Here is a 26422-nt window from a genome sequence, read left to right as displayed (position 1 = left end):
AGATTGACGGCGCTTTGGTGCCTGTGTTTACATGTCCCGTAACTTTCTTCTGCTGGTGGCAGTTTCACTTCTGTCCACAAAGCGGTACCATTCATTGACAGTGACGTGCGTCCTGGTAGGTTTCCTGTCTCTGAATGTGAGGTGGACAAGTCTCTCTGAAGCTCTTGCTCCATGTCTCATTATACCTTTCTACATTCCAGGGCTCTTTGCCCCCCAAACTGCCTCTGCTGTCTTTAGGTTTTAGTAATATTTTGTCTTTCCTATGTCCTGAACCCAGAGTTTGTGGCCCCCGTGTAGGCTGGGAATTTGCTCTTCCTTAACTCTCTCGGGAGGTCAGGGGAATTGACCTCTAAAGAATGCAAAAGCTATAAATTAAATTCAACAATCGCTGGGCTTGTCCATTTAGAGGAGATGTAGCCCACTTGAACAGACAGTTTTTCCATTTAAGCCGAAAGCTCTGAAGCTCGTCGCTCCCGGACTCAGCAGACAGACAGACAGAAGTTCTCTTGTGTGTGAAAAGTGCAAATGTGATTAATAAGGACTGTTTTCTTGCCTTTTATCCGGTCGTTGCCGCGAGACAATCCCCCCCCCCCCAAAAAAAATACTAATCACCAGGCCTTTAAAAAGGAATAATTAGTGTTTAGATATTTTTAGAGCAGAATAGAAACTTTGCTCATTTTTTTCTGAGTGTTGGGAAATCACCTAACATTTTTTTCATACATCGTCCATTAGGAAATATTTATGCTGCACAAACCTAATAATTTATTTTCCAGGTTGATCATAAATGGAAGATAAGACACTGGGAAAGGATGATAACAGCAGTGTGTGCAGCGCGGACACCACGTCCCCTCATTTTAAGTTTTTTTTTTTTTTTTTGCCCAGAATTAGACACAAAAATAAAACGATCCCCTTGAATCTGCAGCAGGAGCCAACATAACATTTTAATCAGAGCACCCTCAGCGATGACAACACTGCAACACTTTTTAATACAATCGCAGGCCTACTGTTGTGTCTTTCTTGAATTTATTAAACACAGAGAACCTGCGTTTTTTTTTGACCACACACACACACACTCACACAAAAACACACCTGTGGCTAATTAATGAAAACGCACTCATCTGTCGCGTGTTCTTTCCCCTAAAACCCCTCAAACAAAAAACACATTGTCGGTTAATTCTCTCGAGTGGAGGAAAAAAAAAACAAAAACAAAACATCTGTTCCCTGCTGAGTGAAGAAGTAAAGTTTTTTTTTTTTGATCCTCGTGGCGTGTTTAGTTTTGAACAGTTGCTGCTACTGTAGCTGTGAACGTAGGTTTCCTCATAAGGTAAGGCGGTCCTGGAGACCAAATGCACGCCTAAATGGCACATTTATAATTAGACTGCCCATTCAGCACATTGTCCTGATTGCTATACAGGGACACTCGGCTCTGTCTCTATAAGAGTTTGTCTGTGACGGCTTGTGCAGCTCAGCGTGTGGCTCACCGGAGGAGCGAGAGAGGAAAGAGTGAAAAGCGGCATTACAGCCCTTTGATGCCAAGGAACCGCACTTGGCTCCTATTTAACATCTCTCACTTATTTATTTTTTTTTTATTTTCTTGTACAAGGAAGCTACCGGCATCTTAATTAATCACCTTTCCCCTTTGTACACTTCTTTGCATTTGTTACTTACAACTTCAATGTGCATTTTAATAACCGCAGCAACCGTATGTGTTAATATAATTTTGGCAGTGTGATCCATCCAAAAATAATTTCTGCTGTTTTATGCTCCGGGACAGATGTGCTATTCTGTCACTGTAAATGCAGTGGATTTAAACATGAATTAAAAAAAAAAAAAAAAAAAGATCCGTGATACTTAACCGAACTGCAGGACAATAATATCAGATTTATCATGTCTCACACTGACTGGCCTTGCACATTCTCTGTATTTTCAAGGACTAATCTGCGGGTGGATCTCGGGGTGGCTTGAGCTTTTTTTGCAAGATTGAGAAAGGCAACATTTCCCCACCTGGACTCAGCGTAAGATTTAGACTCGCTGAAGCTGATGTGCCAGTAAGTTCAAAGATTTTAGGACTTTCATTTTTGGCTTGAAGGCAGAAGCCACCCTGCTCACTTGTCTAAACACATCCTGCACTCTGTCCAAGTCCAATGTCTCCCGTGTTGCAAGAGAAACTTTGCTGCTGAGATTCTTTTTTTTCTTTTCTTTTTTTCTTTATAATAAATTGCAATTAGGGCGATTTTACAATTTGCTTTACTGAGCAGGACAGAAATGTTGTGAATGTGAGTCTTAAAAATTGTTTAGACTATGTGCCAAGAAATGAATTTACTAGTAGCTCTACTTTTAACTGTCCTCATCATCCACAGGTAGGATTTGTTTATACTAAGCTCTTGTGCCAGCAATTAGTGGGATCAAAGAAAAAGCAGGATAGAAAAAGGGAGAGAGAAGGAGGGAGGAAAAGAGAGAGGGAGGGAGTGAAAGGGTTGCAGACAGAAATGTGCTTTATGTGATGTTGTTCGATTATTTTTCTATATCTTACTCCACCTGTGTGCACATTGATTATTGATTATCCTTTTGGTTGATGCTATTAACACAGAAGGTGAATTTGGTCATGTTGAGTTATCTGCTAATGTTGCTTACTGGGGATTTTAATGTAAGTTCGACTCCACTCAAAAGGAAAAAAAATACGAAAGTAGCTGCATCAGTGGAGGTTTATATATTAGTCACTGTAAAGTGTTATTTCATTTCCACTGCTAAAAAAAAAAAAAAAAAAAAATCAGGTGTTATTTATCTTTAAGCCACACAGTGATGCAAATGAAAGTGCTGGTTTGTGTAGGTTTCATTTTACGGCCTTGCTCTTTTTTTTTTTTTTTTTTTACCCAGCGTGCATTACCCTGCAGGGAATAACAGGATTCTTTAACGATATTACAACCAATTTCAAGTCATGATAAGCTGATTTCACAGTTGGAGGAGGAGAAAAACATTCTTATATTGGCATTGTTTTGCAGCAGGGATATAAATAATAGTGGTGTGTTGTCATTTTCAGATTGAGCATCGTTACAATCAGTACTAATAATATGTGTAATACTGTACATAGATTATTTCATACAAGGTCAGAGTTGTAAAAAGGCTGCACTAGTCTCTCCAGCTCTTGATGTTTTAAATTCTTAGATGTAAAAGCATTACTGTTTCGTTGTTCTAGTGTGTGTGTGTGTGTCTGAACCTCTGTACGCCTTTGCATGTGTGCAGGCACGAGTGATACTTTCCCTCTCCCAGATTTTTTGCAAGAATGCCTTCACTCCTGGCCTGGATAAACACTACAGTTGAATTTGATTTGAAACGTCAAAATCCAAAAAGCCGCTCTGTCTCTCCCGGCCAGATGTCATTTAGACCACGTAATGGAGACCTTACACATTGCATTATCTTTCCATATATACAGTGTTTTTGCAGAAAGACAGCTATTTTGTTCCGAGTGACAGGACGCTGCAGGGATGTGGGCAGCTGAGAAAGAGGGGAGTGAGGTGGGGGGGGGTTGCGCAGGTACTAGTATCCTTCTCTGAGTGGTGGAGGTAGTGGCTGAGACCTGATGATAAACAAGATGAGAGGAGGTAAACAACAGCAGGCCTGGTAAAGGTAGAGGAGGGGGGCAACAGAAGGGTGGAGGACGGCAGGAGATAATAAATGTGGCAGCACATGTTGTGACATCTGTCTTTCTAAGTGTTATCTAATTTGCTGTGGAATATTTCAACAATGATCAAAACTGATGGGAATATGCCATAGCAGGGTTTTTTTTTTCTAAATTTGTTCCCTTCGACAAGAAGTTTATGACAAGTTAGTGGCATGTCACTTCTGTCATGGTGCTTAATTTTCATTCACGGGACACTGTGGTTTTGCATTGCACAGTATTATGTATAATGAATTAATGCGGTGACAGAGAACCCGCCCTCCTTCGTACACCAAAGTAGCATTTGGTGGGGTAGATTGGATTTTTGACGGCAGTGTGCTTCATGGCTTAAAGAAACAAAGTGTAATACTTTTGTCTTCTGCTTGGATGAAATGGATTTGTGCTCATACAGGAGGAAACTGTGGCTTCTCCTTGTGTGCACCATTGTCGCTTCTCACAGAGGAGAAATACTCATGAAATCAGTGGTCAGCTGAGTCATCAAGAGCAGACAGTGTCGTCGTCTTAAATGAAAAGCTGTGAGAATTAGGAGCCAGACATTTTAATGGGAGTTACAGTGTAAGACAGCAACGTAATACACCAGCGGTCTGAAAAAAGCAATCTGAGCTTTTACATTTTGAATTTCATCCAGCTTTACCTGTCAATTTGCCACAATCTGATCGAGAGGGGTTTTTTTTTTAAAAGCTGATGTTTTTCCTTGAACACAGGTTTGTCTAATGTCAAAACATTAAACTTGAGTATGTGATGTTTCTTTTTACACAGAAACAAATAGAATCTATGTGCGCCAACACTTACTGAACATCGACAAGGGCAGGGGCAGTTTTTTTCCCTCTCTATTAGATCTCCGTGTCCCTCTGGCTGCTGTAAGTGAACAGTATTGCTAACATTAAAGGATTACAGATGAAAAAAAAATCTAAATATGTGTATCTTCACAGGAACTGTATAATTGCACAAGTAACCTAAGTGGCCCATTTTGATCTGTATCATTCACTCTCCCACCGAATATGTTTTTCTCAAAATAATTGGACATTTTCTTTTAGTCCATAGCATAGTTGTGCATAATTAACTTTGACTTCAAAATGCAACAGTCTAGGCTATGGTAAGTAGCCCGTGTTGATTTTTTTAAAATCACACATTAATATGTAGAATTAATTGGAAGGGCCTTGGTGGCCGCGTGTTCCTGACACAGGTCTGGGACTGTAATCAGGTGGAGGAATTAGTCGGGCTCATTGTTTTTTATGAATCAGATGAAGATTTGTACAGTGGCTGTGTGAAGATGGGTTGCCTTTATTTCCATATCAAAGAGGCACACAGTGCAGCCGGGCAGTAATTAAAATGTGGTGGATTTTGGAGTCCCTGCACATGTACACACACACACACACACACACACACACATTTTCTCTTTCACACACCCAAGCATAGGAACATGTGCACACGCACAGCATGTGCATACACACACACTCATGCTCACGCACACGCACACGCACACGCACACACACACACACACACACACACACACAGCATATGGACCAAGGGTGAGAACTGTCAGGTTGTGTGAAAAGGGTGCAGGTGGTTGAAACTGAATTTTAAACAAACACTCATGTCGCTTCATGTTCCTTTAGCAGACATTTGGGTACAGAATCCAAAGCCAGTTAAAAAAAAAACGCAAGTTAGTTTTCTTTCTCTCTCTCTCTGTTTTTTTGTGGCAACCATTTTGTTAGCTACAGTTTGAGAGAGTCGTACATTAATTATTATTTTTTTCACTTTGACTCAGTAACAGCTTTCACTTACTGCAGTCACACTAACCTTCTATTTCTATCAGAGAAATGAAGCTTATTTTTAAACTTTTCATAAACATATATATATATATGTATGTGTGTGTGACCTTGCTGCAGAATGCCTGGATTATTTAAAAAAAGGAACAAAGAAAGAAAAATAAGCTGTGATCTTTTGCCCCGAGTGATTTCTGCCCTACTAGAATTGGAGAAGCTCTGAAGACCCAAGATTGTGTCTTGTGAGTGAACAAGGGAAAAGAGATTAGTGTAATGTGGGCTTTTGCGCTGCTCACACAGAGAAGCATCACAACAAGCCTTTTCCTTGTGATCCCCGACATTGTGTTCGGATCAGGCCATCCCATGGGCAAGACACTGCCTTGGAGGAAGTGTAAAAAGGACTCTATGAAAATATAAATTGAGCCAGCACAGGCAGCTGTGACACTGAAAGTTTCCATGTAAATATAATGTGTAAGAGGACCTTAAAAACCTCACCTTCTAATAAAAGAGGAAAGCAGTGCAATTATGACATGCACATACCTAATATGAATTTCTTATTTTTTATGAATAACCATGCTGCCGAAGTAAATCCCTCAACAATTATTTCAACATTTAGGGTTGAGCACGAGTCACAAGATTGTAATCATTGACCCTCTGTGACTAAAATATAACTGATCCAGTTTTGCAAAGTTTATGCAGTCTGTAGTCTTAAGAAGGCAGTAGTTAATATATATGTATTTATTAATTCAAGTTGCACTGGTTTCCACTGTCTGTAAAAGCTGAACAATTAGACATTATCCAGTTGGTGGAGTTGACAGCCGGCTTGGTATCTGCCAGCTTGATCTGACATGAGATGTAAAATATGCTCTGCAGATATGACTAAGCCAGCCAATCTGGCTTCTTTACTCCACAGTCCAGCCTTTAGGATGCTGGGAGCCGTTTTGTTGGAACACAACTGATCTCAGATCAGACTGGCAACTTGGCTTCTGTGTGTATATTTGTGTGTGCGCCGCTCGAACATAGTGTGTACATGTGTGTCTCGCACTCTTGAGTGATATGTGATCTGAACACACGTAATTGTATGTCGTCTTCTTTAGCGTGCACTGAAGCGACATGTCCATGATGAGCTATTTAACCATAATGTGGCGCTTCGATCCATGATGCAGAAGGCTGGTCCAGATATTTAGCCTCTTCAGTTTGATTAACAAGTGTGAGTTAGGTCTAAATACAATACCAAATATGTGACTCCATCAAGAAAACCTCCATTGTGAATTTACATAAATGCAAAAATGACCCGAGAAACTACGTCTTGCATATTTACACTCATTTAAAATGTGGATTAAAACCTTAGTTCAGCGATAACTTGTTCATTTCATTACATTTTTGAAGACGAGCCACACAAGAACAACATACTTGGTCTTTGCTGCCAGTGAATTTCAAGCTCTCCAGATAGTGTGTGTCAGCCCTCTTTGGATGGAAACAAATACTGATCAACCACTTGCATCATGGAGCAGCTACTGTGACATCTAAAACAGGCAAGGAAGTTATGGAAAAGAAAGGACATGTTGGGCCAGAAATCAGATTCCCAACAGTTTTTCCTGTGGAAAATGCTAACGTACAATGCCAAAAATAAATCAAAGTGACAAAGAGGGAGGGTAGAGGAATAGATGGAAAGGGTCTTGTGGCTAAAGTTCTGATGAAGTTAACCATAGCATCTCTTCTTGCCCAGGTCTTTTGTTTCCTTTCTGAATAATTCCTTTTTACACAGACTTGGATGTGTTACAAGGCTTTGCCCTTAATGTGCATTATGAGAAAATGGCTTCAGCAGACTCGACCACAAGCTTTCTCTCGGTCTCTGTCTTTTTCTCGCTCTCTGTCTGTCTTTGTTATCCTCTCTTTCTCTCTCACTGTCTGAGTAAAGGGGGGGGGGGGGGGGGGGGGGGGGGGGTGTTTTGGCCCTGTTGGTGAAAAGATGGGCTAAGAGCAGATTTTCGGCGACTTTCTAAGACTAAAGACTCGGCACAAATGATGTTAGTGTTCATGTTGCCTCAGACCTCTCTCATGATGTGTAAGTAGATCCAACTCAGCCTCTTTCAGTCTAAGAAATTGATTTTTTTTTTTCACCTGACCACATGCATGGTGAATCTTCACTATTTTCAAGGTGGTCGAGAACACTTATTGTACTTATTCGGTGGTAGTGTGGAAGAAGCAGCTGACGTTCCCATTTCATTTGTTTCCAAATGGCAGCGTTTCCTACGCTCATCAGCACCGGTGCATGGTAACTGCAGGAACGACCTTATCCATCACTCTGTCTACTTGTACCATAATATAACCATAACCATAGCAGAAGCACTGATGTTGGAAAAAAAAAATCAACTTTCAACTTAAACCAACAAGAAAAAAATGTCACCTGCCTGCTCTTTAAGGGGGAATGAATTTATATACATATATTAGATACAACATAGTGCCCAGTCTGTAATTCCACCTTGGAAGTTTCTGACTGGCTCAGCTGCACATTTACAAGCAAAGTGCAGTTACAGTGAGGAAAACCAAGAAAGCTCGACCCACAGCTCGAAGAATAAAGCCAAAGAAAGAACCGACTGTGATAATCACTTTCTTCAATGGGACTAAAAAAGAGAAATCTGCTGAAATGATAGAGAAAGCCTGTGGTTTGGCCCATGCAGTAAATTTCCCATGAGTCTCTTTGACAATCTGAGGGGATAGCCACTCTGGCACACGCCACCCGCCCACATACAATGCACACACACACACACACACACACACAAACACAGAGTGGTGTTTCTGCCAGTCAGTACGGGGTGTAGAAACCTCTGGGAGAAGGCTGGTCTGAGGGAGGATGATTGACAAGAGGTGGGAGAGGACTAGACTGAGGAGGACCAGAGGAAGATGGGAGGGGTTGTCCTGTTTGAGGAACAGTAACACTCATTATTTTTTCCACTTGACATAACAGTCTGTAAAATCTACAAAAACTTTGCTGAGGAGAGTGGAATGACATTGTGGAACAAGGATTAAAGAGCAAAAATGTTCAAATTTTGAAAAAGATGGATCTATTGCTCTGGCTGGAATATTATACGACCACAATTAATGACTCTGCAGACTGCATACAAATATATACAAATGACTTCAAACTCTCCCTCCTACGTATCTACGGTCATATGCGACTAATTTGCAAAAGCGATTTACGTTTGCTGTCAAAGCTTGTTCGCAGAGTTACGTTCTTATACCGCACTGTAAAGTCAAAGGGAGGAGGTCAGGGTGGATGGCTAGGCACATGACTTTACGCTGGAGACTGGGGTGTGCATCCCATCAAAGCTGACTCTTTTTTTAATATTTACCATGCCGACGATGTTTCTCCTAACCTTAACGAAGTGTTTTAGTTTCCCAACCTAAACCATAATGTACTTAGCATGACCACAGTGTTTCCCTAACTCTAACCAAGTGCTCTGAATTGCCTAAACGCAACCATAAAAAATGTAATTATGCTTTGGTTGTGTTTTGTAGCGAAAGCAAATGAAAAACATTGACAGTAAACTCTTTGCAGTAATGTTCAATCTAAAGGTTTTAATATGTTAAAAAAAACAACAGAAAAATTTTCTAAATGGATGGAATAAAAAGAATAATTAATTAAAAAAAAACTTTAATCTAATGGCCATACATTTCCTTGAAAGTGTAACTACCAATTGTAAATTAGATGTACATGAACAAAGATTGTAGAAGACAGTGTTGGACTCAGAAGCTTGCTCGTACATAGGCGCATGCAGCCGGGCGATGGTTGCGTTTTTGTGTCAGCAAGAAGAAAGGCTTTATGTCTTTGGTTAGGGGTGGGGTTGAGGGTAAACTGGGGAGGTACAATGTTCCTCCTCATCCTCAGCAAAGCTAAATTTATTGGTTACCATCTGCAGGGTGGAGGAGTTTGGGTTGTGGCCAGGCCAAAGAAAGGCTTCTAATTAAACAGTCATCATTATCAACTTGTGGTCAGTGATCATCATCCCCAACACTGGTTCTCCAAGATGAACATGGAATCATTGAGGCTTTCCTTGAAGCCCATGCTGGACTGAATTAGAACAGAAGAAACAGAGGAGAAAAGTGCTAGCAAGAACGTTTCTTTTTTTTTTCTTCTTCTTCTTCTCTTGGCAGAACAGGCAGCATGAGGCCCTGTGCCATATCCACTCAGGTTTAAACAATTACCCGACATCAGAGAAACCAGTAGAGCCTCAGTGCTGGCACAACCGTCATGCTTTTGACTGCTGTACTTCAGTCCATGGTTTCAGACATGGCCAAGTGTCACATGTAAGCGGAGCTTTCGATAATTTCAATTAGTGTAAGAGGGTGTGCCTGCAGTATCTGTATCACTGCTGCTGGAGGAGCGTTCCTTTGAGGTTGACAGCCCCTTAATATAGTATTTCATGGTTTGATGTGTGAGTGACACAGAGGCACTCCAAGAGGATGGCAAAATGGTTTATTAGGACCTAATTAGAGCCCTGTGATTAAAGGGGAAGTGACTGTGATTAGGAGACCTGCAGATGATGTGGAAACATGGATGAATATTCAGAGGAGAAAAGCACAGTATGTATTAGCCTGTGTGTGTGTTTAGTGTGTGTGTGTGTGTGTGTGTGTGCGCGTGCATGCGCTCGCTCCTTTGTAGAATATGTGAGCACTACAGAGTCCAGGCAGCCTCGGAGCAGCCGTGTTATAATATCATCTTTACAGCACATCTCAGCAGAGGTTAAGCTCAGCAGAACTTCAGCTATTAGCCACAAACACACAAATGAATATGCTAGTCTAACCCTACAGCTGATGTTTTTGGTGAATACATGTGAACTTGCTTCATGCAGGAATTCAAAAATTTGATCAGCAGCTCTCATACCCCAAACATCATTAAAAAAATGAAGATGAGCTTAGTTTGTTGCTTGTTTTTTTTTTTTTTTTTTTTTTAAATACTTTCAGTCCAGCATGTAAGAGCAAAGCTGTGGACTTTCACAGCCAATTGAACATGAAACCACGAGGAATGTTCTGCAAAGCCAGGTCTACTTTGGGAAGCTTAGAGCACTCGCAAAGAATCACACATTCTTGTGAACTTCAGAGTATGTGCTGTTTAATCAAAGAGATAAATGGTCTTATTATTATTTGTCTCCATCAATGGGGAGATTAGCATTGGATTTTCTTTCTTTTCGCCTCACAAACTTCTAACTTTTTCAGATATGTGATAGCCACTGCCATTAGAAATCATTTATGGGAGTGTTCTGAGGGCAGGAGATTGTCAGCAGGGCCTTGCGATTTTACAATTTCACAACTGACTTCCTCCTTAAAATGACACTGGCTTACCTGCCTATTACTCCCTTTGATTTCTACAGTACATGCTTCTGCGCTCTGAGAGGTATTCATAATAAGCTTAAACTCCACTGGCTTCATTGCTAAAGGGTGCTTATCTCTCGGCTATTCAAGAGAAAGAAGGGTAATATTTTTTCCAATTTCAACATTTTACTGTTAGGCCACACTCTGCCCAAAACCACATTTAGGGGGCTGTTGTGGAGAGCAGGCATGCACACACTCACACGATATACGGACACATACGTGCACGCATGCACTCAACGCACACACATTGTCCATGGCTGTTCTTTAAAATATTATTTTTGCCATTTAAAATTGAAATGGTACAGCTGTGGATTTTTTCTTTTCTTTTTTTTTTTTTTAGCTGGATGGAAGTCACATATTTCAGCACTTTATTTATATGTTTTATTCAGTATACATTTTAACTCACATCTCTAAAGGTTGTGGGAACCAGTCAGCTAGTTTTATTTAAAAGTCTACTTGGCTCATTCAGTTGAAATCTATGTCAGTTATATGCAGAGAAAAGGAACCCTGAAAAGTGTTTTTCTTTTATTACATCAGTCATACTTACCTTGCAGCACTTATTGCATGTTTGGACATGCAATTTAATCTATTTACATTTTCATTTTGTCCCAATGGAATGTTCAAAGCATACTCAGCTTCACAATGTATACTCATATGTAATGTAAGATATACTTGAAAACTAGTTTGTGGTGAGCGGTAGTGGCCATGGAGGGCCCTCTCTCTCTCTTTTACTTGGAACAATGTCGGTTTTTCTTGTAGAATAACGGGAAGCATGTGTTGCCCAAGTGAAAAAAAACATAGTGATCTTTCATGTGACCCACCTGTTGTGCTTTAAACACAGTTAACACCAACCTTGTGTTACTATTGTCTGGACAGCCACTTACAGCAGCCCCTTCCCTCTGCTCTTCTGCTGCATTCCCTTCTTAATTATTCTTTTTGAGGAGCCCTGCAAAAACTCCTAAAGGTGCTTGGCCACACAGAAGCCAACTAAACACTTGAGCAGAAAAACTAAACCTCAATGACTAACAGAATTTAAATACACATAATCTGTAGGTGCAAAGTGTTAACTACATCTTTCTCCAGCAGTTAACAGTGTGCAGTCGGTTTGCGCTGTTAGTCTGTGTGCCTGTAGCCTCAGCCTGCTGAGTTTCTCAGTTTTACCGTTGCTTGTGCCATGCTGTAATGGGCTCCCAGGACATGATGGGAATATAATAACTGCTTGACGATGTTTTTCTTACCCCCCCTTATTCTCCACTAAATGTAAAATGTGCCCAGAAACATGGCATATATGGTACAGGTTGTGATGTCAGTTGTTATTGCTGGATATGTGAACCAGTAAATTCTGGATTATTTTCCACAATCTGCTGGGCAGAGTGCATTATGTCACAAAGGCCACATTGTAGCTGGTTGGGTGTAGAGCAGTGTTGTCTCTCTCTCTCTCTCTCTCTCTCTCTCTCTCTCCCTTGTTCTGTGCATTGCTCGGCCACCTCCCGTGCTTTCAGTCCAGACTGCAGCCTTACTTTATGCCTATTTCCTTTCCTTGTGCTGCAATCAATGGACAATAAGCCTATAGGATACATTGCATAATGGGAAAATATCATGACTTAAAAAGTGTGCAGACTAATGACCAAGAATGTGATCCAGACTCAAGTTTTCTTCACCCCATGCAATTTGATTATGTGCAAAATTGCTGTGGATATCTTGGTGATATTATAATGTTAAGGATGGATTTCTTAAATTATGGGGTGTTTATACATTTGCGCCGAGTCAGTTGGATGCATGCTGTGTGAAATGTGACTTTAAATGAGGAGAGTAATGAATTGATGATTTTAATTCCTTTGCTGTAAGACTGGGACTCCAACACTGCTTTTGTTCAGTGCAGTTTGGAACGGAGGAGTGTCCGATAAAGAGCCTCCTGTTTTTCTGCTAATTAAATTTGCCACTAACATATGCTGGCAGGAACCTCTTACCTTGTTTGACTTATTTATTGCCTGACTGTAGAGGTAATTTGACCTTTCATTTCAAAGGGTCTTTTTTAATCCAGAAAAGGAGTGTTAAACTCAATTATACCAGTGATCAGTGGCTCAAACACTACATTTGTTTCCTCTGAGGGGACAAGCCAACTGGAGCCCTGCTCAGCTCCTTGTCCCTTACTCCTGGCCCTTCCACCCCTACAGGGTAACAAGGGGTGGTGGGGGGGGGGGGGGGGGGGGGGGGTAAATTAGGAAGAGAGAGAAATGGGGGTGGGAGGTTGGAGGGAGACATGAGTGAGATGAGAAAAGAAGAATGGAGAGAAAGGGAGAGAGAGGGAGAGAGGAAAGTGCCCTACAGTTCCTGCCATGTCACTGGAGATTTGTGTCCTCCTTTTAAATCATTTCCCTCTTTAGAAGATTAAGAAGGCAGAAATATTCTCAAACTGATCATTTTCCTTCCCCCTAAATGGACTCATTTGCATTTGCAAACGCTGCTATTAATTGTGGGTTTCAGAAAAATCACCTCTGCAACTGTATATAAAAAGAAAAAACAGAGGATATAATGTTAATTGTTCAAATGTTAAAATGGCTGTACAGAGGCCATTGGAGCCAAAGCAAAGCATGTGCCCCCATCACGATCAGATTTACACCATGGCCACATACATACTGTATGTGGCCAGGTATCCTGTGCGTCTGCTCCCTTTTTTTCATCAATTTGGTTTAATTTTCCAAAAGAGAAGAAAGAGAAAAAACTGGATCACTTTTTATATATCAGTTTTTCCAGGATGCAGAGAAACATGCAGTGAAATGCTGTTATACTGTAGAGTACAGTGTTGTGTACTATGAATAGAGGATGAAGAGTGATTTTCCAACACGGAACATGAATGTTCAACTATAGTCTTTCTTTTTTTTCTGAGAACACTGCAGCCCATTCAAGACTTCCTTTGCTCTGTAACACGCAACAAAGGTTTCCCACGTCCTCAGTTAAAGTTGTCTGCCTGCATTATGCTGAACTCGCCACTAAAATAATTATCTGTCAACTTAAGCCTGCCTTTGCAAATCGAAAAATTTTCGACAGTAATACAAGTCATTGGTGGAGAAGGCCACTATCAAATTGTGTGTCCCTGCTTCTCCTGGAACAAGGAAAACACTGAATAATTTGCGGACACCACTGCCTTGTTGTAACCTGATCATTTATGGATCAGTTGTTTCCTTTCTGGTTTAATTCACCATGTGATTGATTTTCAGTGCCGTACTGTTGGAAAATATCCACACTAAACCGTGCCTGAAATAGGGAATCATTTGAATACAGATGCTTACAGCTTAGGCCTTGTCACTGAAAAACCACTTGGAGCCAGAAGACAATTGCAGGTTGATTATGTTGCTTCTGACAGAAGTTGCAAGTCCTTTGTACAAGGCAGAGATATTTGCATCTAAATGCTTATTGTAGACATCTAAACAGCATAAAGACTGATTGTAAATGCCAGCTGTTGGGCTGTACTCGGGAATAAAAAAATAATTTCAATAAGGAAAGTTGGGATGGAAATGAGGAAATTATTTTCAAACAGTGGAGCTGAAATCAATAAGTGGGAAATGGTTTGTCGTGCTGGTTGTGTTTGTCATTTTTATTGAGCATGTTTGTACAATCACATATGAATCTATCTACAGTTAGTATTTTATGTTGTATTTTAACTGGTGGAAATGCAGTGTTTATATTCATGTCTTCCTATTCTTTGCTTACTTCTCCAGGCTGTTTGATTTCTACCTGTAACTAGGTTGCACTACAGGTACAAAAAGAATTTGTTGTCAGATCACATTTGAAATAATAATGATTGTTACGATATATATTTGACGTATCAGCTTTTTTTTTTTGATCATATTGTGTTTACAGGTATTTTAGATTTGTAATATTTGTGTGTGTGTGCATGTGTTTGTATGCGCGCTCTGTATTGTATGTAAGTGCAGCTATAAATGTGGGGGTACATGTGTGTGTCTGCCTGGTGCCCAAAGCAGAGTGATGCCCCTGTTGATTCTCCTCCTCTAAGCTCTTTGTCCTGCAGCACTCAGTGTGTCTGCCTCCTCGGGAGACTGGCAGGCTTCTCTAGTGTGGCTCCACAAAGGCCCAGCCTCCTTTGAGGTGTTAAAAACTTCCATTTATGCATCTCCCTGGACAAAAAAGCACCAAGCCCATTTGAGTCCAGTAGCAACACAGGCAGACATTGTGGCCACGCTTCTCTAGCACTCATTTCACAGCTTCTAAAACGAGTATATGGTGAACGGGATTTGAGGGGCTAAAGTGCCCCGCGAGGGCCAGGCGATAAGAGGGGAGAAACGCCACCACGCAGTAAACTAGAAGATGGGTCCAGGAAAATAAACACATTACCTGGGAGAGAGGGAGAGACCCCCAACATACACAAAAACACAAATCCCACGCTGAATAAGAAAGAAACAGAAAGAAAGAAAGCAAGCAGAACAGAAAGAAAATATGTGTACATATCTTGGAAGTTAAGAAAAGAGGTCTCATCAGTGTGCAAAAAGACAAGCCAATTCTATGTTCTCTGTCTTTACAGTCTTTGAAGTGAAGAATATATGAGAGGGAATCAAAGAGAATTGATAGGTTGCACGCCTGCCTGTTACGAGCACTGGGGACTGAATGCCGTCCACCGTGGAGGAAAACATTCTATTTGCTGGTCGTTTCTCTCCCTTCACTCTGCCTCAACCCAGCTGCACAGTAAATAGACTTTTATTCTTGTTATTTGACGCAGAGGAAATGACAGATAATGTATTTCCCGAGCAGCACACGAAAGCCTCGTTGAGCCACAGCCCTGTATCTCTATCAGGCTATTGCTTGTCAGAAACTCTGGGTGGATTTCTTTTTCTGTTTTATTTGACTCTATTGCACTTCAGCTCTGCCAAAATACTGGCCACTGTTTTACTCTCAACAAAGATATTTTAACTGGAGTGACACTGTGGTAGTCATTCCTGACATGTTGGTGCTAGACATTTTGTGAACGTCTAGTCTGCTGTAGTTCAGTGACGGGGCAGGATCAGCCAGAGACAGAAAAAAAGGCAGTTTGAGAGAGACAGAGGGTAAAGATAAAAAGAGAAGAAAAGAGAGGTTTGTCTGGCCGTGACAGTTAACGGTGTGCTGGAGCATGAAACAGCTGTTTGCACGTGATTGACCTGTTTCCAACACCAAATAACTCAATGATACGGTGGATCTCTTGCAGAAATACAGCTTGCCTTTTTAACAGCACAGCACTGCACTTTTTTTTTTTTGTCCAAAGCTGTCCAAAGTTTACCACACCAGTAGGAAGTGAATAAATTCATGAGGTGACAATGACTCCAGAGATACTACAGCCATAAAATGATCTGTGCCAAAGTGTTCACAGTTTACCTGAACTCTAGCTGTTTCCTGACCAGCAATATCCTCTCATTCCCGGCTATGGTGATTACTCACTGCATGGAAGCTGTCGTTTCATATTTCACAGATGATGCTACTGCAGAAAGGATTGAGTTTAAGGAAGTGGATATTTAACAGACAATCACATGTGTTCAATTACTATATCAGACATTTCCGTGCCAGAATGTTCTGCACTTCACCCCTTCGTCCTCTACACTGTACCCCCACCTTCCTCTTCCTCCCATTTCCCTATTTCCCCTGGGACCACTGTTATAGCTCCACCTCATTGCATCCCAAACTCCCCCATGCAGTACCCGGTCTGACTGACTGTGTGGCTGCTGCTTCTGCAGAGATAACCACACTGCATCCAGGTAGGGAGCAGCCTGCTGATGGCATAGATTACCTCTATTGTCAAAATAACTAACTCTGCAGAATTCCTACTTTAGCTTGTTTGGACGCAGGAGAGAGTGAGGATTTGGAACGGAGGATTGGGAGGATTTTTTTTTTTTTTTAACATGTTGCAGATCTGGATGAATTCCAAACAGAAGTTGAAGTACAAGTTTTGGCTTGCCTCATGCTTATCCACACACAACTACGACAAGGTACATGCGCATACGTGCACACATGTATGCAGCAGATACATAAACATACAGTCACCCACATACAAGCAATTTAAACACGCCCCACATACAGCAGTAGTACTGCAATACAGAGTTAACTAAAGTACATGAAATATAAAACCTGCATTTGGTCAGGACAGCTATGTTGTGGTTGGCCTCCTCTGTGCTGTATACAGTTGTGGTGATGTTGTCTATTGATACTGAGCCACTGTCACATGATGGTTGAAAGACACAGCTCTCTGTTATGGTCAGGGATAATTAAATCAAGCGCAGCCCACACCATACGTGAACACATGTCAGGAATTTGAAGGTTCAGTTGATCTGAAAGTGAATCTTTCTGTGCTGTGGTAGTAAAACTGCTTCCCTTCACCTACTGTACAAGAAGCTTTAGCTCAAACTGTAATTCCAGCAGCCATAGAGAGTGTTTGATGTGAAGTGCAAAGATGCATAAGAAGTTTCTACGTAGGAGGGTTTAGTCCAGACAAATGATTTAACCTTTTACTTTACCCACTGTGCCATTGCAGAAATGTGGAATCTGAATTTAGTCTTATGCTCAGACAAACTCTGAGTGTGTGTGTGTGTGTGTGTGTGTGTGTGTATGTGTATGTGTGTGTATTAAGAGTGAATGTCTGAACTAAACCAAAGTTAAGGATAAATTCTAGCTTTTCAAACCAGTGTGGAACTTATCCAGTTGGTGCCCCCAGTTTTTATTTCACTGCAACTTCATCAAGAATGAGCCAAATGGTTTCTGTCTTCACTGAGTTTAGATACCGAAAGACTATGGGTTTTTGTGTGTGTGTGCCTATGTGTGCGCATTCCCTGACAAATTTCAGTCCTGAAAATGATGCTATAGTTTTCGACTTTGCTTCACTGCATATGAAAGCTTTCGTGGCAACTAGAGTGTGTGTGCATTTTTGCATTTTCATGTATTCCGTGTTGTTGAGGGTGTGTGAGTGTGTGCGTGTGTGTGTGTGTATATGTGTGAGTTAGCTATGACTAGCCAAAGCTAAAGAAAAGGCCACTCTTTGACAGAAATGCCACAGGTGGATGTGAGCTCTCTGTCCCTGATCCTTTGATGTCAGCTCTGTCAGTCTGTTTGGATTTTGTATGTGAGAGCTAAACCTATTTTTCAGTATTTTCAGTGTAGTGACTATTTTAACAGAAAAATAGTCTTTGTAGCTCAGTCTGACAGATGTACTCGTGTCCTAATGGGGCCAAATTGACTTGCCATCTCTTCCTCTCACCGGTTACTGTCTCTAACAAAATAATAACATTGTAAAATACTGAATATTGTTTAAATGTGTTGACAATTTATTATAAGAATGTGGTGAACCTAATAATTTGAATTTGAGGTTGACTGGAATTGTGTTTAATAAGTTCCCAATCCTCTAATTAGGAAAGGGGAGTGCCTGTTTTATGTTTCTTGCCTGTAGGTCTAATTCACAGCAGGAAAAGAGCTTCTACATGCAGCTACAATAGGGTCGGTTGACACTGACTCTTATTACACCACAGGGATTACTGCGTTTGCTTCATTATAATATCATTTGGGTTCACTGATTATTTGCAATTATAAATTCTTTTGTTTTTTTTTTCTTCCTCAGACAAATAATTGACTTAAATAACCAACGAATAAGGAATACATTTCCCCATTCATTATTTACCTCATTGTTCTCAATCAACATCAGATTATGAATTCAAAGGTTTATTAATATCTACTTTCTGTGATTATAAGAGCTCTCATTTATTTAGTCACAACAGGAATTAAGCCTATAGTCAGATGTTTGACAAAGACTGGTTTATTGAATTACCATCCATGTAATACGTGGTTTATCCAGCAGGCAAGGATTGTTGTGTAGACTGAATAGCTACTAATATACGTTAATGGTGTGTGTATGTGTGTGTGAATACAGGAGTGGGTGGTTGCAGCTGGAGCATAGCTCAGAACAGTGAAATAGTCTGTGTTTAGCGTCAGTTGAGAAGCAGGAGTAGACTTTAAACTCAGAGGTGCTATTCATGTAACAGCTTTCCATTCAGCTAGGGTCACCTGGGTCCCCTCTCCCCCATTGTCAATTCCAGCCTCAAGGCTACCACATTCAGACCCGTCTGCAACTCTTGCCTTTATCTGGCTCATTCTGTTAGCCCTCCAGCCTCCCACGCAGCGGACTCCGTGCTGTGCTCTGACAACAATGCGGTGGTAGTCGGTACATTTATCTGGTCTTGTTGTTGGTGGCTTATTTGCCCCGGCGATGGGAGACTGAGGTGCTGTAGTGCAAATTAGTGACAGATCAGTTAAGCGTGACCTTAAAAAACCCTTGGCCTTGTTTAATTGGCAGTGCTGAGGCGGACTAATTGTATAAATCAGCTGGTAATGAGATCTTGGCTTATTGTGAAAAACAAGATAATGTGAGAAAATGAACATGAATGAGCTTAAAGCATTTCCATCCTTCAAGCTAGATGATCCCATCAATGAACTGTGTTCTATTGTCACTACTTCTTAGAGGTGGGCGCATTTAAGTTGGAATTTGGTTCAGATGATGCCTCAAACTGTTTGTACTTACACTGTACTTGAGTTTCCCGGTTATTTGTACGTTCTCTAACAAAGGTCTTAAATCGCAGCCCTTCAACAGACATGCTGAAACTAGCAGAGCATGGCCCCTAAATAAATCATTAGCAGGCAGTGCTTGAAGAGAGAAAGCAAAATTAAATAAAACAACCGCTTTATATGAAAGCTGTTTATTAGTGGAATCTGCCGGCTGGAAGACAGATTAATGAGGTAGCTGAGAAGTAGATTTTAAACATTGTCTAGGACGGATTCCCATTGGTGACAGCTGTGAGGACTGGAGGTCAGACACTAACAAAGCTGTTTCGCTCAGCTGTGGAGACTCTGACCCTCAGCCAACAACACTATGGCCTCAATTCTCTTCCTCTTAGTCTGTCTCTGTTTGTGCCGATGTAGGTAAATACAGTTATCTAAGACCCTTGTTTATTTTAACCATGTTGCAAATTCACTTGCGTTTTTTTTTTTTTTTAATCAAATGGAAGCTATTTAAACTCATTAATAATATTTAAATGCCATATTTTTTGTGGATTATTAATTAAATGCAAGATATTTGTACAGATTATTAATGATACTGATATGATGTTGTATTCAAGGACGCACTTAAAATGCCCCTTTCTGTCTTATTTTTGCTTACATTTCAGGTTATTTACATGAATTCAAAATCAACTGACCAGTGATCGCTGGAAGCTGGGGATTGAGTCTTTCAGTTTTTGTAAGTATCAATTTGCCTCTTCAGCTGTTTCTGTCTTGCCACATGTCTCATACACCCCTGCTGTCTTTCACCCACACTGAACACCTGCATCAAATGAGGTGGACAATTGGATAGGCACACAATGTATGCGTAATTAGACAGTTATATAGGCACAAAGTTACAGACCTTTGAAACATTAGATCCTGCAACTTATTTTTCTTGCATTTTGTCTCGATTCACTTCTGTGCTGTGATTACTCAGGATTTTTTTTCTTTCTCCTATTTTCAATTTGTACTGCTCCTGCGTGATATTACACACGTTCTTGTGTGGAAGTTGCAATTTTAAGGTCAAATCAGGCTTTCTAGTATTTACTGACTGTAAGTATCTTAATGGCTATTCAAGGCCATAGAGAGGGAAAAATCATGTTCTTACACTACAGAAAAAAAACCACATCAACCTCTGGAGTGTATTTACAGGTGATACTGGTCAAAAATGTGAAAACAGGAATGTCATTGGCTTGAATACTCCTCAAAGAAATATACTTATAATTTTTCAAACGTCCAAAACTAATTTCAGTCTTGACAACTACAGTGTTTCAATAATCAAACACAAAACTTCATGAGTTAATCCGTGATTGTCAGTATTCACACGTGTGATGTAGCAGAGCAGAATCAGATAATTATAGATAATCCTGTAATACTCATATAACAACTGCATACTAATCCTGTAAGTACTACCATAGGAACTCATATTCATCCTTTTCTACCAAAGCAGTATCACACCTACATTTAACCCAGGTCAGAGTTACAGAGCAAGGTTTGTATAGCTGGTCGTATACCAAAATATGTCAGTTTAAAAGGGGTTTAAGTGAATTTTTTCAAAGCAATACAGTAAGACAGTTGTTATGAAATGTGGCATTTTGCTTAGAAAAAAAAACAGAACAGAAAATACTACAGTCCTCTCTGCATCAATATAATATTACTTTAACAATCTTTGCTCAGCTGCTGCTCATGCAGACTTTCTAATAAAAATGTATCTTAGATATTAAGCAAATAAAGGTGAGGAACTTAGTTGATATTATTCTTTTCTTCCAAATGTCAGTTGGAGATATCATGGGAGTCATATTAATGTGGTTGAGAAGCTCTCCAATAACAGCAGGGAAATGTCTCTCTGAATTCAAAGTTCATGGCCATTTACCATTGTTTAATTGTGTCATTTCACATCGCACACTGTCTTCTGCTCGGATGAACATGCACCTGTCTACCAGCGAGCTACCTCTGCTGCTGCATGTTGGTGTTGCTGACTTTGTAGTGAATGGCTTTTAACTCGTGAAACGGTCATACTGCGACAGTCAGTCATCAGTCAGGTCTCATTCTACATGGTTTTGTAAACGTAAAAAGAGAATCTAATTAATCAAACCTATTAAAAGCACTGCATACACATCAATAAAAGCCAGCACTGCACACATTGTTGACAGAGATGTGATAAAAATAACAACAATGGTGATATAAAACACTTCTGAGCTGGAATGCAGTGGAACTACCACATTTATAGATAGGTATATAGGTATAGGTATAGAAATTTGCACAATTTAATGTTAAGAACAATACTACTACTAATGTACTGCGACTACTAGTATTAGCCAACTGGTACGAGCAGGTCTTATATACGTGATCATTTACTTTTTCGACCTGCTGCAGAGTCTCTTCGCAAATAGACAAGTAAAAAAAAGATGATAAGGTAAAGATCCCATCTGAGTTATGAGCGGAAGCTCTGTGATCAGCCGACCAACATGAAGGTTTGGGTTTAGGTAAAAGAAGAAGCGACTTCTACATGTGCCATCAACTACAGTAGGAAGCCCCATGAATGAGAAATTGCCTATAGGTTTCAGTATTGCTGCATCAGCGTAGTTATCAAAAGCAGCCTGTCTACAGTATACAAAAATATCCGTACACAGCAGGACACAAAGCAACTCAAGCTGCTACCAGCCATGTGCTTGTTTGAAAATATTGAACAAAAATTGCTAATAAGTACCAAGATTTGAAAGATCTACTTCTGTATCTACTGCCCCCTGCTGGTTCTGCTAAAAATGCTGCTTCTCAGTTGGTCAATAAATTGACTGTTGAAGTTCTGATAATAAGGACTCACTTATTAAAATGATGTTATCAGCCATCTGTCAGTATTTGTTATAAAATGCCACAAGAAGCCTTAGCGGGCGAGCATTCATTGCCATATTACTCCTCTGAGATATTCAGTTGGTACCATCCGAAATCTAGATCCATTGACCTACAGGTTTAATTAATTTCAAAACATGACAGAAAGTAATTTAGTTTGTGTCTGGAGCGCTTATAGAACAAGTTTAATTACACTCATGCAATCTCATTTGCAAACACCTGAGGATATGTTAGACCACCTGAATAGGCACACACCATACCCTCTTTGTTATTATGTGCCATTCATCTAATAAACAACAGCAACATGGTCTTGTGGCTCTCAGCCCTCTATCGATGGCACCACTGAAGGGGAGGATGCGGAGGAGCCATTTTGTCAGAAATTAAATAAACGGCACTTCACCAGAAAATGAAATTGAATAACCTCTGAATGGTTATTCTTCATCTATTATTTATCAAATGGGCCTCTTCAGTCTACTGACCCTGCAGTGATTATGGTCAATATGTTTCTGAACAGAGACCGCTTGACCGCCTTACAAAGATTTTAATTTCATCAGCCTCAATTACTTCACAGGATCCCAGTGCGAATTTGGAAAACTAATTGTTGCATATTTCATTACCTGGCAAGAATGTGGGAAACCCTCCTGAACTTTATCCATCTTCCTAAACTCTGCATTCAATTAATAGCTTGCTCTCTGTCTTACTCATGAACGACCTCATTTTGAAGTGCTTAAACTAAAATATGCTTTAACTGTTGGTAATTTGTTGAGGGTGTGGTTTTGTCTGAGCTCTCTTTACAGTTGGTGATTAGGCCTGGTCTATACTGAATCACCTAATCTCTAAGTTGATTATTATTAATTATTATTACTAATAGTAGTTGTTGTATTGAAGGTAGTATAATTTGAAGGTTTGATGGACTTTAATTCTCATTAGAATAAAATCCTAACATGGATTTGGCAGCTGTCCTGCTTCTCTAGGTATATTCCCTTATACTGTAGGACATAGATTCACCTAGTGGCTATATACAGCAGAAAACAGGACCAGAGAACATGCCATTAATCTTCCTGCTACCCCAGCTGTGGAAAGTAATGCATAACTAAAAGTCCGGTAAAATGAATTAATGATTTCAACCATGAACTTTTCTCCCAAAACGCCATGAATCGTCTTTAACTGATAATGCACCACGACCCTGGAGTGTGAAATCCCTGTTGCGTTGAGAGTAGCCAGTTAATTGATTCGCAAATTATTTAAAGTTTGTGGTGCCCAGGGGAGTGCTAGGCTCTAATGACAGCCCATTTTGAAAGAGTCAAAAAAAAAAAAAACTCTTCCCAGGCAAGCTAGTATTAAATTGTAATAGTGAACTAACAAGTCTAATCTACGCCCCAAGAAAAGAGTTGGTGTCCAGTATGGTGTTGTTAGACTGGGTCAGGTGACTGTGCTCTTTGAACTGGGATCTATCTCATCCTAAACAGAAAATCTAAGTTGACTGTCCTTTGTTCCCCTTTTGAGAAGCATTTGTTTTTTCCTTAATGGTTCTTTTATCCTCTCTGAAAACGAATACCACATGAAGGAGAATCTGTTTTAAATATGAAAACAAAGCTTTGTACATTTATAGGGAGTCAATTTACAAATTCCTCCATTGTTTAGTAACTTGGCATTTGTGTCATTTGTCCATCAGTATGACGCTCATAGAAAATGTAGCCATTAACCTTCTGTTGACTCCAAAACAAATGGGGTTTGACTGACATGGACAGGTTGAAATGTTGTTACCTACAAGTCTCAAACAGGCTGATGAGCATTACTCTCCGTACTCTGTCTGAGGCATGTGTGATATTTAAAAAAAAAAAAAAAAAAAAAAATATATATATATATATATATATATATATATATAGAGTCAGAAATCAGTGGACAAAGCAAAATAAATAAGTTCAGAATGTTTTGTTGTGGTGGGACCTAGATCAAGCAGTAGCTGGTGATTCTGTGCAGAACAAGCTCATCTAGTAACATACACACCGTACGTTCCATTGCTTTTTAGCTGAAGTTATCGGATCTCTGTGTTAATATGAAGGAGTCTCTAATCTCGACCCATTAGCAACTGCTGTCATTCAGACACACGGTGTCGGCCTGATTTAAATAAAATGAAATGAAGATAGTTGTTTCTGGTCCCTTGGCTTCACTCATTGCCATAAACATATGCTCTGTGCCCCGCTTCTTTCCATCTTATTTATGACTTTAATTTGTTGTGTGGGCTGCGCAAGAAATCAAATTTAATCCAATCCTCCCAGGGACCCTGTCATATAATAACATGGTAATTTCTGTGTATCCTTTTGAAAAATGAGGAAATTAATTCTTCCTGACATGTTCTAATTATTCCAGTGTGAACGGTGGATGGGCTCCCTCCTTCCTCCCCATCCCCCCACCCCCTAAGTGTCAGTTGCCGACGGGTGGCGAGGTGCTAATGCTGACCAGCAGCGCGTTTAATTTGAAACATGAGCAGACACCTTTCAACACACCTTCCTAATGTTGGAGTGGCTCACACAAATTAATTCACTACTCATCTGGCAGATCTGACTGAGATGTGTGTGTGTGTGTTCGGGGATGGGGGAGGGGGTCAATGGGACACCAATGCCATTAGTAAAGGTAACATAAGGTGTGGGTGTCTGTGTGTATGTGTGTACATGCTACACTGAATATATGTCAGTGTGTGTGTGTGTGTGGACACGTGTGCTGGACCAGGTATCACCATATTTCATGTGACTCTGGGTGTTGAGTTGGTGTAAAGCTGTCTGTTGGGATGTTGGGATTGCTTGGACAGTTTTTCTTTCTTTTTTTCCCCCCATGGATCTCCCTCCTCTCAAACCAACAGTACCTTTTCACACATCTCACTGATCCACTGAGAGCACTGAAAGGCTTATTTAATTAGACTGTCATCAGGCAGTCTTTAGCTTATCACTTCAATTTGCATAGGGACACTACTGGCAGAGATGTTGTGGAACAATGATCGTCTTTTATGTGTTTCATGTTCAAGAGTTAAAAACTTAAAAGTAATAACTGCCTTTTATGTGTGATGACATTTAAAAAAAAAAATCAGGCTGCTTTAGATCCAACATGATCATTAATAATAATAAAAAAAAAAATAAAAATAAAAATAATATTTAACAACAAACATTTTAACATTTGTTAAAATTTCATACTTAAATGTTTGTTTAAAAAATCTCCTGGTGTGAGGGTCAGCACAGGCTGACATATTGTTATCATGGAAAACAAAATTGGTTAATAACCACCAAGGCTGAAATCAAAATGTAACATAAAAAATAAACTGTATTCTGATTTTTGCCAGGACTAAGTCTCTGTACATCTACAGCACTGTATACATTCAGGCTTCAGAGAGAAGAAATGAGTTTCCACTCTAATTATGTACAGTATCTAAGCAGCTGAGACAGGAGAAGAAAAAATAAACAAACAAAATTTACTGAACTTTGGAGTCGGGTTAAAACCACAGAACTGTAATTGATTTGGTGTGTGTGTGTGTGTATGTGTATGTGTGTGTGTGTGTTGTCTCTGGGTTGTAGAACAGAGGGCTCATAGCCGTGGCGTCATGGTTGAGGAGAAGAGAGCATGGCTTTGTGAGCGGTGGGTGGGTCCCCCCATGACTCAGAGAGGGGAGAGGCGTCAACATGGCCGCCCGGCCCACAGGGATTTAAAGTGCCCCCCCCCTCACACCCTGCAGGGCTAATCACTGCCATTTTGGATCCATGCGGAGGGAGCAAATGCACTCTCCATCACTGTGGAAGAACTGAGACATAAGCCACCAGTTAGGCTGCCACTGCAGCCGCGCTGTGGGTAGATCTACTTCATAAGCTTGTTTCCACTCAGTACAATAGAGTGTTCTGAGCCCTGGTTTACTTGACTTAAGAAAGTTTGAGTTCTTGGATCAGAGCAGACTGTTGCTCTCTGTATCCTCCTCTCTGGTTATTGCTTTTTCTCATATGGGTTTGTTTAAGGGATGTACCAAGTAACCTGGGATGTAGTTACTGGTAGGATCTGTGCAGCTAACTTCTGTGTCTCACTGCGCACTACGTGAGCCTGTTAATGACTGAAGGCTGAGAGTGCTGTCTCGTGCCAAGACCCACATGGCTGCTGGCGGTGCATTAAATCAGCAGTCAATTTGACTGGAAGT

General features: G+C 40.4%; 1 protein-coding gene across 6 annotated transcripts in view; it reads left to right on the top strand.

Annotated features, from left to right (window-relative positions):
* Positions 1-26422, top strand: part of sox6 (SRY-box transcription factor 6) — a 137774-nt gene that overhangs the window by 1022 nt on the left and 110330 nt on the right. For 5 of the 6 annotated variants that reach the window (XM_041036163.1, XM_041036154.1, XM_041036172.1 and 2 more), the window contains exon 2: positions 20022-20092. The gene's annotated coding sequence lies outside the window, so the exon portion shown is untranslated. Of the gene's footprint in view, positions 1-1955; positions 2049-20021; positions 20093-26422 lie in introns of those variants that run through there. The other variant, XM_041036136.1, reaches the window with a different exon arrangement.

This window comes from Toxotes jaculatrix, chromosome 1 (assembly GCF_017976425.1).
Source record: "Toxotes jaculatrix isolate fToxJac2 chromosome 1, fToxJac2.pri, whole genome shotgun sequence".
Taxonomy (NCBI): domain Eukaryota; kingdom Metazoa; phylum Chordata; class Actinopteri; family Toxotidae; genus Toxotes; species Toxotes jaculatrix.
This window is presented reverse-complemented; position numbering and strand designations above follow the sequence as displayed.